General features: G+C 32.3%; 1 long non-coding RNA gene across 1 annotated transcript; it reads right to left on the bottom strand.

The window, feature by feature from the left end:
* Positions 1–7,611: 7,611 nt before the first annotated feature.
* On the bottom strand, positions 7,612–11,209 carry LOC107198982. The gene is made up of 3 exons (XR_004500206.1): positions 11,082–11,209; positions 9,025–9,289; positions 7,612–7,887 (listed from the first exon to the last, which is right to left on the bottom strand). It is a non-coding gene; the product is annotated as an uncharacterized LOC107198982 (long non-coding RNA).
* Between the last annotated feature and the right edge of the window lie 1,510 nt (positions 11,210–12,719).

Genomic DNA, 12,719 nt, shown 5'->3' with positions numbered 1-12,719 from the left:
AGATAATTTTGCCTTTATGGTATTTTCTTAGGTTGTTTTTTTTTTCTTGACTTAATAAGGGAAACACTGTCCATTAGACACAAATATAAATAGCAAATATCTGGTACCAAATTTTTTTGATTTTTTCTTTTGTTTGCCATGGAAATTTGGAAATGTTTTTTCATGGTTTTTTTTTTCATGTTCCTTGAAAACATGGAAATGTTTTCATCTTCCTCTTCACCTAGAATTCAATATATGTGTGTATTGTAGAAATACATAGATGTGTTATTATATTTTGAGAAAGATGATGAAGAAAGGAAACTATGAAAAATTCTATGCAACGGATACCGGTAGGTCTAAGGCTCTATTGAAAAAGAAGATCAGACATTTTAAAATAGTGTTTCCAATAGGATTTAAAATCTTTAGACACCCCTCTCTTATTGAATTCAACTCCCTTAAGCTCTTGGGAAAATTTCAGCCAAAATGGTTAACATAAATATAAATGGACACGTATTTTTTTCCCAAAGAGAAATTAAGATAATAGGAATAAAACATCAAGCCTTAGGGCACAAAGCAGCTATTAACTGATTGGAATAGAACAAGGTTTTCATTTCATGAACATACCATAAGTACTCTTTTGGTTCCCATTACATCTGAAATATACATTAAAGAGATTTTTTTCATTATTAGACATGCTAGTTCTTGTGTATAGACTATACTAGTTCAAGTCTATATAAGTATCTTAATTCTTAGGTGCATTGCACTGATTTTTGGTTAGAAATGAGCAATATTCTCAAAAGTTCTCAAAAACCTTTGGAGATTGTTTCTCTCACATTTTGACTGCATGTGGCAATTAGATACAGTACTTATATTTGACATTTGAAAGCCTCTATGTCAGTAAGTGAAACTTCAGAGAATAATGAAAATACTTTCAACTGAGATCAATACCCATGTTAGTGGTCATTCATCTCCAAGTTATCCTCACCCATGCTAATAATGGCTTGTGTTTTCTGAACAAATCCATTTGCAGTGGTTTTGGCAAAAACACTTTTTCGAGAAAGTCCATTTCTTTCAATTGCCGTCAAAAACAATGTTTAAACAAATTGGTATCAACTGAATGCAATATTTCACAATTTTAAACTGTTGACTTTTCATTTTCATGATATAAGCCATTTGTAATTAAAAAGATCGATGTAGTGTATTCTATTTCATAAGTATGGCATTGCATAATTGCATAGGACGCTTATATTTTGTCTCATTATTGTTTTCTGTGTATTCCTGCTTAAACCAGTTCAGTGGATCTTCCTAGGCATATATTTACCTAATTCAAAACATTTTGACATCCTACTAATAAAAGAATAATTATACCATAGAAATTCTAAAGATAAATATCTTGGTTTTGCATCTGAAAGCTTTGAAATTTAAGAAGGCTTTCAGAAGAGTTTTAAGGCCAGTAATATAGCACACACACTTGTAGCTGTAAGGATAAATATTACATTTGATGTCAGTAAGGTGTTTGGGTATCAGTGGTGAATTTCTCTGCTGTATCACAGATATGACTGATCACTTGTGAAGCTTTCAAAGCAACAGGAACCAAGCTTCTAAGACTGCACAATTATGCATACTTTTAATTTTAACAGCATCATTTGTTGAGGAAAAGAAAAAAAGAAATTAAATGGAAGAATCATGGTCTGTATATCTACTTTGGCAAGAAAAGCAAGAAAATAAGATATATATTAGGAAACTATGAGCTATAGAATTCACATAAGCTATGATTCCATCTCAGAATAAATTTTAGCTACAACTATTTTCAAAATAAAGTAAAAATAGGGTCAGCCTTTGGAAACCATCAATTTGAATTAGACTGGCAGAGTCTGGACAAGAGTAAATTAGAGAGGAGTTATATGAAATATTGAATAGATTTTGATCATGGTATGAAATAGATACTATTTTATTTATGACATGTATTAATTAATTCATTAAGAACTCACTTATGGGCCTGGCTACAAGGCCAGATGAAGCTGAAAGGCTAGCTAAAACTTTTTTGCCTGACTGAAAATATTTGCATCGTTAGGCTTCAGCATAAAATTAGATGGATAGATAGATAGATAGATAGATAAGATAGATAGATAGATAGATAGATAGATAGATACATACATACTTATTGCATACATGCAAACATACATAGATAGAACTGCTGCTGATATGTAATTTTTTTTATTTATTTTAAGGAGAAGTTAATAGATAGACAAAGATAATGTCTCTACCCTGATCCAGTGGCCAGAATGTAATTTTCATTTGGTTGAACAGAGTTTATTCCTGCCCAATTCCAGTACTGTAGAATTCCAGTGATGCCACATTCCTTTTCTCCAGACAGTTTGCTGCTGCTGATGTCATAGCCTCAGGCAGAGACAGTATAAGTAGCAGTGGAAGATGAAAAGTTCCTTGCCCAGAGGACTCTCTGCTCTTTGTGGAAGCCTGTAGGCGAGCCATGGTTGGAACTAGGAGTGACACAAATTAAATGCATAGATATTTTAATTTGCATACTTTTTTTATCATGACACTAATAAGTAGTCAGCAGCATAGAGGTGGTATGGGAGCAAGATATGGACCAAGGTAAAGGCTATAACATTTGATTTCCTTCTTGAGCTGCAACTTTTGGCCTTTTGTGTCTGGAGTGGCACAGATTACATGGTATCAGGCACAATGATTAGACTCAGTGAGACAGGGTAATAAGTCAATTTACAGGTGCAATGCAGATAGAAATACTGAGGGTTATGACAGATGTATTGCAAGATTGCATTGCAAGAAGATTGCATTACGCATTGTTATCTAGTGCAGAGCACTTGGGGACTGGAAATGATGTTGAAAAGTTGCTGGTGTATTTAGCATATGAAAGTCAGATTCAAATCCTGAAAATTTCTGTCTTTGCAATAAATAGAAAATATTTTCCTATGTCGTCCCAGATGGTTTGCAGAATTTAGATATATTGCATGTGGAATTTTCAAGGAACCAGTATTCACCTGAAAGGTTTATTTCCGTTTTGCATCAAATATATAGTAATTACACAAAATTGGACTAATCATAATTAGCTATAAGAAATATTCAATCTTGAAAGAAAAGTAACAAATTTATGAAAAAGTTTTTTCTGTGTTATACAGTTTATAAAAATACTTATTTCTGTATTGTTATAAATCTTACACATTAAGGTTCCATAACTAAAGTAGCTGAGTAACAACACATATGACAATATTTTGAAGACTACCAAGAAATGGCAACAATTACAAAATTTCTTTAAATGCTCTTTATGCTCATAGAAATGTTGGTGGAATGTTCCTGTGAAAAAATGTGCCACCTGTCTTTTAAAATTAGTAATTGAAATCTTCATATGTACATACCAACTCTTTTGTTTAACAAATACTTCTTTAGAAATGTTCATTCTAATAGAGGACAATTTTTTTAATATTGACTTTCTTATAATCAAAGAGTTGTTTCCCTTTCCTTATATCCTTATACCTTTAAGGTGCTGCTTTTCTTAGTAATGCCGATATCTGTCCCTATTTTTCCTTTACTCATCTAGTATGGATTCTTGCTTGTAAACTAATGAAAATGTTTCCATCTACTCAATGAATTTAGAAGAAAATCAACCATTACACTGGAAACCTATTTTCCATATAAATCTATGTGTGGCTCCATAGAAGTTAAGATATGCTTCAGGTTAGAATAAGCTGCCTTCCACAAGAGCATGAAAATATAGACAGAGGTCATAGGTCAGTCTCTAAAGTCAGCATTCTGACTGAGAAAGGTGTGAAGATGCATTGTGATATGAGGGACCTTTAAGCGATGGGGAAGTTGTTTCTACCTAAAATTGTCACTTACATATTTTTAGGAAGGTGCAGAGAGGTCAGGAAGGTAAAAAACATGTTTCTTTATCTTTTCTGTCTCTCTACCCTACAGCATATTTAAACACTTGCAGTGTTTCTGTTCAGATCTCCAGCCTAGTTCCATTCTTAGCAATAGAATAAAAGTTTCTATATCTCATGCACTAGAAAGTAAGGAGGACATTAGTCTAGTTTACAGTCCTAGTTTTCTGTGAGATGAAAAGCTAGAGGCAGCTGGAAAAAAAATACAGAACCCTCAGGATGCAATTGATGTTATATTTCAGAATAAAAGAATTAGAAATTTTTGTTGGATAAAAACGTTTGAGAACATTTCATTACTACCCCAACCATTTATCTGCACTATACAATTTAAACTCTTATGTGTATGTGAAGTTAAAGAACAAAGTTGAGTCACAAGAGAGTCAGGGTAATGTAGCAGATTCTGAATTGTATTGGGACACAGGCAATAAACTGCTATGTCTGTTAAAATAAAGCATTTATTCATATGCAAGGAATTCAGTGATATTTATTGTATTTTTTTTTTTCAATTTGCAAAGGTCATATATAAGAAACATTCTTATTTTCCAATATGAATAAAACTAAAATGTTAATAGTTTGGGGTTGTCCCCTTGAAACTTCCAACTTCTCCAAACAAATTCTTGGTGGAGATGCAAGAGGAGAGGGAGATAGAATGAAATTTCGTTGGTTTAACAGTGTTGTTTCAAATAACATTTGTTGATGGACCTCCTCCCATTAAAAGAGTAAAAAAAAATTATTATTAAAATGCAAATGACTTGAAATAAGATACCTGTTGTTGTCCAAGCCTATGTGGTAAAACAATTACTAAGCAGTGTCAGTTTCATATTATCACACTTTTTCTTCTCATATATATTTTGGAGAGTGATGGGATTCTACCAGTATTAAGTGTGCTGGTCTGCAATAAAAAGTCACAGATCAAGAAGATTTGGAATGTAAACTTAAAGCTATTTCTCTCACATAAAATTTTCAATCTTGTGCTCTGTGTACTTGTTTTTAGTTGGATGTAAGCTTATGGTAATTCAAATTAGAGCTATACTAAAATATAGGTAAATTCCCTAGGTTCACTGTCTTCCTTTCCTTCTATTTTTCTTCCCAAGACAAAGGTCTTAAACTTGACAGTTGTGAAGTTCATCATGCCTGAGATATTATATACTAAAAGATCTTGTGTTTATGTTCCTGAATTTTCTTGTACATTTTTCTGTATTCTTCACATCATTTGATTATAAGCTAAACTTCGCCTTCAAATATGTGTGCCAAATCTGTGAATTTTCTACTGTCTTGTTTTGCAATTGACTTCAAAGACCTCCAGCAGAAAAGCTGAAAGTTTTCTCACTGAAATAAATGAAGACATGAAGACAAGGACAAACATTATTATATTACAGAAAATTATTTTAAGATATGTAATATTTTATTGTTCAAGGAACAAAGAAAATAAATATTTTTAGAATAGAAATAACTGTAGAAAGTAAACAACTACCTTGATGGTGTTTGTAATGACTAGTACAAAATAGATTGTACTTAGAAAAGAGTACAGAACTAAGTGGCATATAATCCACTGTGGAATTTCAGTTATCAATTGCTATTTAGGCAGTAATTTATTATATACACTATTTTACACAATATCACTGTTGAATTTCCAGTCAACCGAAATAGGACATCAGTATGAAAAAAACATATTTTTTGGCTGCTTTAAAATTATTTCCCAGTTGTAAGTTGATATAATTGTAGAGATTCTTAGAGGCTCATTTGGTCTGTATGGAAATAAAAGGTCAATTACTGCAATGAAAAATTTAATCTAGATTGATGGCAAATGAGGTCGGAGTGTTCATTGACAGTGTTGTGTCCAGATCATAAAACCTGCATAAATTAACTAAAAATTGGGCACAACTGAGTGTTCAGCTAAAAGGTCTGTTTGAATAGGTAGCTAAAAAATAACTATACACCAGAGGTTACTCATTGTTTTCCTCAGAGATGGCAAAAGTGATGTGTTACACAGAGAAAATTGAACACTAAACTATCTCAGATTTCTACAGGCAAGATTTTATTTTTAGACATTCAAGCTAGGTTGATTTATGGTGAAGTAGATTAAGATAAATTGGCAAAAGTGGATCTATTCATTAAACCTGAAGATGTCTTTAACTTTCAGAGGGCATCTTAAGTGTAACAGACTGCTATGTATCTTTTCTCACTGTTGTGAAAATTACAAGAAATAGTATTTAATTACCTACATAAAAAAGACAGTGTAATTGAAGAGAAGTTTAACCTAAACTTAGGGTAGCCTAAATTCATTGAATTTACAAAACAAAATTAAATTTAATAAATTTTACTTGAATATTTTGTTGAAAGTTTTGTATCATTCTTTACCTTGCTTTTCAGGTCATCTGTATTTTTAGCACAAATGCTTTTCTTCTAACACTCACAAAGTATTGTTTAGTGTGGAAAGACAGAGCTTACCAAGAGAAGTGGTAAGCAGAAGGGTTTTATATTGTTAAGCAGGAGGAATATTTCACTCAAGCAGAAATACCTTCTGACTGAGTTCCAATTGATTTTTAAGAAGATGAGTCTTCAGTGCATGGGAGAATCTCAGTGTGAATGGAACTCCCTTTTGCATTGAAATAAGCTTTGATCAGGTCTTTTTCTGGTATGAGTAAATAATATGTCTGGAGAACAGGTTCAGACAATAGAATAAAAGCATGGATTCTCAGAATATGGCCAAGTAGAAGGATCAGAAGCTGTTTTGCTCAGAAGAAATAATTCTGTAGAGAAACTTCAAAGTTATTTGTGCAGTTTGAAAATTTTTATTCAACTTAAAGATCAAGGCACTTTGTTTTAGGTTGGGGAGGCATTGAGATTTTCTTTTATCTTTTTTTCTTTAAATTTGTCTAAATGTGTAAATTATAAATGTGACTACAGAAGAAAGAAGGTCAGTCTTATAAAAAACAATTAGATTTAGAAACAAAGAAGTGCTTTTGTATTATCCCTTTTAATTTTCCTAATGATTTTCCAGATTTTAAAAATTTGGAAATATTTTCAGTTTTTCTCAAAACTTGTTTTATAAAAAGATTTGTTATTTAACAGAAAACCTCATTTTACAGTATCCAATGCTGGGCTTCATACAAACACCCTGAAGGCAACCAAACCCTTGGAAGTTCTTCCAAAAGATCTGTCAGGACTGATCCTCACATCCATATGGATTCTTCTTTGAAATAAACAGTAGTAATGGGAAGAATGGATTAAGGCATTCTTATTAATTTTCATTAAAAATAAAAAAAAAATTAAGGGATCATCTATTACCCAAAATTCTTTCCAGTACTAAAGAAAAAACAAGCACTTAAATTCAAGTGAGTACTAAAAAGAAAAAATAAATTACCCTTTGCCTAGGATATATCATATATGATTAATCACTATTATATTATACTTCTGTAAGACAGGTACATCTCCAAGTTCAGTGAAGTTGTTGGATGAAGTAGGATTTGACCCAAAATGTTGCTTTAAACTTAATATTTCTAAATTCAAAATGCTTTATGCAAACTTTTTTTTTCTTATTTTTGAATTTCTCAGATTCAGTTCATGCATGGCATTTTAAATATGAAATCTTTAACAAGACATAATTATTTTCTTACTCTTCCTTAAGTGATATGTTCTGTGAAAAAATAGAAAATGTCATAAAACACTCTTCTCAGTAGAAAACTGGTTCATATTCAGAAGAAAAACTAAATTTTTTAAATATTTAGTCATTTCAGAAGAAATAAAATACGTCACTACTATTAAATACAAATAGATTAAGAACAAATAGATTAAGTCCCTACAAAGGGACTGGAAAGACTTACCTGTGAGTTAGTATGATCTCATCTCAAAATCAATCTGACATTGTGAATATGATCATATGGGAAGAAAAATTCAAGGTGTCTAGGCTCTCAAATCTACAAAAATTTATAACAATGCTACTCGAGGGACAGAAAATATCAATACCAGTTGATGTTGCACACTGTTGGGAAGAAAGGAGAGTGAGTGAGTGAGTGAGTGAGTGAGTGAGTGAGTGAGTGAGTGAGTGAGTGAATAAAATAATGTGGGTGAAAACTCTAATCTTGTTAGTTCTCAAAGAAACACCTATATCCAAATCCCCCAAGGAGTTTTTATTTATTCTACTTTGCCCAAGAAATTAACCTGATATGCAAGCCATTCATATTTTGAAGGGTTCCAACACACAAGAGCTCTATTCTTAAAACCCATTGTTTCTCTCATTTTAATCCCTGTTCTGGTTTCTTTGGTTTTTCACCAGGTACAAATTAATGGGTGTCCAAGAACCTATTTTAATTCTGATATTATTTGTAAACAAATAATTGAAACTACCAGTTCTACCTTATTAAATCTTTTAATTAGATGCTGTAAATATACACTCTAACATGAGGAAGAATTGCAGAAAAACAATGAAATAAAGTAGCAAAATAAAGTCTGCTGTGTAACAATTAGTCACATCAAGCTAGTCACTTTACCAGCAAGGTGCAAATAAATTGTTGAGTGCAATATGTATGTGATATTTCCAGGCAGGAAAACAAAAAGTATATAACTAAACTTGAAAAAAACCACACCAATATGAAATCTTTTCAGTTTGATCATATCATAGAAATCCTCAGTAACACAGTAGTTCCTGACCCAGATGGTTCTGAATCATAAGTCCTAAGTGTCTGCAATTCAAATATTTTAAAAATATGTGTACATATATAAAAAGCACAATCAAGCACATAAGCATAATATTGTGTTGTGGGTTCAGCAGCGTGGAAAACCTTATCTCTTCCATAAAAATACCCACAATCTAATTTCAAAATGACAATTTTGAGAACAGTCAATGGCTCCCACTGGGTTGTTATGTTCTTACAATAGAGGAAGTTTCGTTATGATGAATGATCCAGAAAAGTTTCCCTCCTAACTCTTTTCCAGGACAAAAAAATGTCCTGCAGTGATTTGTAGCTGAGAAGAGAATAACTCCATTACATGGCAAATGCAAATCAAGTAATGATGAGATTGTATTGCTACTGCTGAAAGTCTACACTCCTTCAGAATACAGATCAATTTCAGCAAGAATTATACAGGGTAAACTGAATAACTAATCTCCAAAAGTTACCATTGCATTGATGTTTCCATGGATTCCAGAAAATAAATGTGGAATCAAAGAAAGTATGCAGGGCACAGGTGATCATGATGATAGATTCAGAAATTATCTTCTATGCTGAATACAATGCATCCCTGAGGAAAACACATCTTAGGTTTGTAAAATCAAGGTGTTTTCAAGCTTTCAGGTGTTCTCAGAGTTCAATTCCAATTTTCTTGGCTGTCTAATTTTCTTTTAGGTCATCTGAAACCAGGTCTTGCGATGGAGATGTAAAATCCTGAAATGTCAATAAATATAGCACACTGACACAATGAAGCAGTTTTTATACCTTTAACATTAAATGTTCTGTAACGTTAACTATTCATGCATTCAGTGAAACTCAGAAGGAACACAACATAAATCCTCATTCAAAATCACAAGACATTATCATTAAACCCTGTTGTTTAAAATGTTCAAATAAACAGTTACAAGAAGCAGAACTGTACGAATAAATATATCACAGTCAACTATTGGGTATTTCCATTTATTGCCTTTATAAGTATGATTGAACCTTACATTACACCAGCCCCATTTTCTCTTCCTTTCCATTCTACAGCTTTGTAAATAAGCAAGGCTATTTTAGCAATATATTAGTTCTTAGCCTGCAAGATCTGTTTTCATATCTTTATTTTGTTGTCAGAATAATTTAACATATGATTTTATCTGATCCACAAGTCTAGGCTATTCTCACAGAAGACTATAAACCAGTTGGGAAGGATGTTCCCGTGATGTATTTGAACAAGCAGACGTGACCCACTCGGCAGATTTGTGACTAGTCAGTTTAGAGTTTCTCTGAATACCTCAATGACACCATAATGAAACCACAACCAGTAGATACCATCCCCTCTTTTTTTCTAGGTTTATTGGTGCTGTAAACTCATAATACCTTCTTTCATTCTTGTCACTTCTTAAGCAGTGCATTAGCTGTATTGTAGAGTCCTAGACCAAGCTTCCCTCAAAAGGCACATTAAGATATCAAATATTTTCTTTAATACCTATAACTCTTTCTTGAGTTATTACACTGATTTTACTTTTCAAAACAGAAATTCTTTTCATGTTTCTTACATACTGAAAGATTTGTTGGGTTTTGTTTTCTGTTGTGGCTTTTTTTCCTAATAGATAACATTGTCATTTCAAAATGCAAACTTATCATAATTGTACAGAGTATATTCTCTAAGTTTTTACATTCACTCAAAGGTGATGATTTTGATCTATATTTATGGCATTATAAAATACTGGGAAGATAAATCATTTTACAGTGAGAACTTGGAAGTTCAAGTTATTAATCACTAGTTATACACAAAGAATGGATGTTAGCAATCAATTGAAAACCAAATATTTAATATTTGAGGTTCGCCTCCTTCATGTACCATAGATTAAGTCTGTTGTTTCCCAAAGCTATTTGAAAGGAATATTTTTGCCTTTAACTGTCTTATTATGAATATGAAACACTGTAGCTTGCTGGCAGGTCATAATTTTTCAAGATCAACACTGAACTCTATGTATGTATGTATTTCTTTTAATCATCTATTTCTTTTAATCTTCGTGATCACAGTGATTCTGTGATAGGAAGAAATAATCTCATCATTTTTCAGGAACATCACACAGACTTCTTTAGAAAGACACCATTATCTGTATCTGATTTTACTTTAGACAACTTCAAAACAATTATTTAAAGAATGTAAGTCATCTTCTTTTTTATGTTAAAAGTGGTCCTTTCTTTGCCCTTTTTTTTTCCTTTGGTTTGTTTGTTTGTTTTGACACTCACTAAAGAACAAAAATTAACACATAGATAATGCTGACTTAATAAGTGGGACATCTTCATGGACAATTGTACATGTGTAAATTCCTAAAAGATATGAATTTAAAAGATCATCTTATAATATTAAGGAGATATATAGGCTTCTTTATATCTGTTCAGGCTTCTTTACATTCTGAAAATAAAGACAACAACAAAATCTATTTGAAGCTACAGCAAAATCACTAATTGCAACAGATTTACTTAGTTCAGTTTATGCTGCATGAATTACCTGCTTTGTGGGAGTTCCTTTAGGTCAAGAAATTTCATAGCTGGTATAAGGTTTGTAGTGACATAATATTGAAGTTGTGTTCCTCTCCCTTTCTCCTTCCCTCCTCTCTCCTTACCTCACCTTGTCATGCCTTTCCTGAAATAGTGATAAATTAAATAAAATTAACATAATTTTTAGATACATTTACTACTAAACCCTCTGCAGTATAGCAAACTGTGTAGCATGAGGCAACAATTGAAAATGTCTTTCAAGTGTGTGTTGATCAATGTATTCCAATGCTGTGATGGGCATCACACAACACACTTAGATCACATCTGTAGCTTATAATTTTGGTTACTGATTATGCATGTTGCTAACTGACATAATTTACCTTAAATAATGGTTCATAATTTGCAATCTTCAGTATTTATAATCCCTTCAGTGAAAAAAGAGGTAGAAGGATGATGGCACCATCCACCATTTTTCTAATGACTTGCTTCTATGCAGCCAGTCATGTCACAATTACCAGGTTGTTAATATCGAATTGATTTTATGAAAATGAGCTTGCTTTACCTTTTCCTTTCCAAAAAAAGTCACTGCCTTTCTTAACCAGAGTGAATTTTAAATTGTGACTGCACATAACTTGTTCTCATATAAAACTACTCCTGTTCACAGTATGCATTATCATACAAATGGAATAAATTCACCCAATGGACTTCAATATGACTAAGAATTAAAAGAGGTCAAATATAAGACAATATTCCCACTTAGGAAATTAGTCTCCTACTAAGAAAACATATCTAAAGGCAGTTCTGCTAAAGAAAAATATTTTATCTTTTTAGTGTTATAAACCATCATTTTATTTTTATAAATCAGCTACATGCAAGTAGCAAGAAGGAAGACCTGAAAATAACATTTTCAGCATCGGTCATCAGAGATCTTTGTTAGAATTTAATGCTTGTGAGGAATAAAGATACATCCTTCCATATTTCAGGTATTGTTTTTGCTTCTCTATTTTCTGTAGGTAGTGCATAGTGAAATGTGTTTTTCATTGGGTTGACTATCTGAAGGCTTTTGTGGCTTTTTTCTATTTCGTATGTGTGTAAGAAATTTATATCTTACTAGAATTTCTGATAGTGGGTTATATTTTCCATGGGATTTATTTAAGAGATGACAGGAATAGTACTTTCAAGAATAGTCCAATCCATCTGCTTTCTGAATTTTGTCTATGTCATTAATTGGATAACATTCTTGGAATGTTTCTGAATTCCAAATGTTGAGGTTAGGAAAGCCATGACCTAGAAAATATAGATTGAAGACCATGTTCCCAAGAAGTCAAACTGACATGAAGAGTTGGTTAGAACAGAGTGTCTCTGAATCATACTTCCACTGCTTCCAAGGGATTTTCCATTTTGGAGGATAGGCCTGCAGCATCTTGGCAGCTATCAGCTAGTTTGTGCTGTTTTGGACAAATGTTACCAGATATCTGAGGGAAGTTTTCCTTCCTTCTTTCCTTCCTACCTGACTGACTGAATGCTTGAAGGATTTATCATATGAAGAGCTCAAAGAACAAGAGCTTTTTATCCTGGAGAATAGAAGGTTAAGGGGGAAACTTATTAATATTCATAAATACTGGGCTGGAGGGAATGAGCAAGACAG

The sequence above is a fragment of the Parus major genome, chromosome 2, assembly GCF_001522545.3.
Source record: "Parus major isolate Abel chromosome 2, Parus_major1.1, whole genome shotgun sequence".
In the NCBI taxonomy this organism is placed as follows: domain Eukaryota; kingdom Metazoa; phylum Chordata; class Aves; order Passeriformes; family Paridae; genus Parus; species Parus major.
Note: the sequence above shows the minus strand (reverse complement) of the source record. Positions and strands in the feature narration are given on the sequence as shown.